The following is a 2,183-nucleotide window of genomic DNA, read 5'->3' on the forward strand; positions in this document are numbered from 1 at the left end:
ATGGAAAAGTAAAAGAAAGGATTCTTTCATTGTTTTACAAACCCTCCCCCAGGTCCCCTCCACCATGTAGCCCTCGCTCTAGACTCCTGTGATGACAGAAGAACCTAGTCATATATCTCTTTTAAACAGTTTTCTCCCTCCTCTGTTTCACAGTTTCCACAGTGGAAGCAATTCTGACCTCCCTTATTACCTTTGGGTGGCATTGTTTATGAGTAAGACTTGCTTTTCCTGACACAGGCCCTCAATTCTATCCCATTGATCTATGTGACTGTCATTGTACCAGTACCATGCTGTCTTTACCACTATGGCAGTGTAGTAGGATTTGAAATCAGGGAGTGAGATACCTCCTACCATTCTTATATTCTTAAGGAGTGTTTTGCTTATTCAGGGCTTCTTTCCATTCCAAACGAAACTGGAAATTGCCTTTTCCATCTCATTGACGTGCCCTCACTCTTTTCACTAATAGGAAAGAGGGAAACTTATCCTTCTACATTAGGGGGAGGAAATGAGAAGATTAGTGAAGCTAAAAAATTATCTTTTTAGTGTAAAAGGCCCAAATTAAAAAATAAAGACTGATAAAAACTTATGATAAAGAAGTTTAGCTCAAAGTATTTTCTTGTTCTCAATAAAATATATAAGAAATACATGTGGAAAGGATAATGAAGCAAACATTAAGACTATGTTGTTTTTATTATTGCTACGTATCTTCAAGTCGAGCATGACTCATAGTGGCCCTATAAAAAAAGACCTGAACCCTGTCCTATCCTGTGCCATATTTAACTGTGTCCATGGTACAGTTGATCTTATAACAGCAGCTACAGTACCAATTCATCTCATTAAAGGGCTTCCTTTATTTCACTGACCCTCCACCTTTCAAACCACTCCAAGGAATAGCCTTTCCTAACAATATGCTCAAAGTATATGGGATGAAGCTTCACTATCATTGTCTCCAAGAAACACTCTGGCTGCTCTTTCTCCAATATATATGTATTTGTTATTTTGGCAGTCCATGGGACATTCAGTACTCTTCTCCACCACCTCAAATCAAAGGGATCGATCTTTCTTTGGTCATAGTTAGTGACTGAAGAGACCATGAACACTGAAGTGATTGAAAAGACCATGATGTGAATTAGGTGTAACACTGAAGTGATTGAAAAGACCATGATGTGAATTAGGTGTAACCTTAGTCTCTAAGCTGACATCATTGCTCTTCAATACTTTGGAAAGGTCCCTCACAGCATATTTTTCCAGCGCAATGCATCCTTTTAAAAATTATTTTCTTTTATATTGCTTTGCTTACAAAGATTGTATACCTTTTGTTTTATACTATTCTTCATTCACATTGTGTTTCACACAATCATTCCCATGCATTGTGTTTTATATTAATCATCATTGGACCTTGCCCATCACCTCCCTGGTTTTTCAGGCCCCCACTAGATCCTTCTCATTTCCTTCACCTCTCTCTCTACCCCCAAAGTTGTACAACCCTGTGGTTTCCCACCTTAGTTCTCCAGCAATAAATGTTAAAGTGAATGTGGGGAAGCAGGAACTCCCATACACTGTTGGTGGGATTGTAAAATGGTACAACTACTCTGGAAGGCAGTTTGGCGTTTCCTCAAAATGTTGACCATAGAAATTCTGCATGACCTAGCTATTCCACTACTAGGAATATTCCAAAGGAATTATAACTGAGACACAAACAGAGATTTGTACACCAATGTTCATAGCAGTGAAGAACATAGAGCCTAAGGGTCCAATCACAGCTGAATGGATTGAGAAATTGTGGAATATTCATACAATGGGATACTATGCAGTACTCAGGAACAACAATTTTGAAAAATATTATTTTTTTGAGTGTGTGTACCATCAAATCAGATCTGACTGGTACAGGAGGAGATTGTCCCTCCTTCTCCACAAAGCATCTCATAGATTCAAACTTAGTGCCTTCAGGATTGCAGTGCAGCTTCTTGCAGTTAGGCCACCAGTGCTCCTTTATATTAATATGTTTTTAAGACATGGGAATTTCATCTTCACTTTACTTTGTGATCACTATCATTGAGATGACTCTGAGTTATGGTGACACTGTATGCTGCAATCTTCAAGTATTGCAAACACTTATTGTAGAAGATCAAAGACTACAGCCTTCAATATGGATCCCATCTCAACATCAAGAAAACATAAAT

Source organism: Elephantulus edwardii, unplaced genomic scaffold (genome assembly GCF_000299155.1).
Source record: "Elephantulus edwardii isolate Elephantulus edwardi_28Jun2011 unplaced genomic scaffold, EleEdw1.0 scaffold00136, whole genome shotgun sequence".
Classification (NCBI taxonomy): Eukaryota; Metazoa; Chordata; class Mammalia; order Macroscelidea; family Macroscelididae; genus Elephantulus; species Elephantulus edwardii.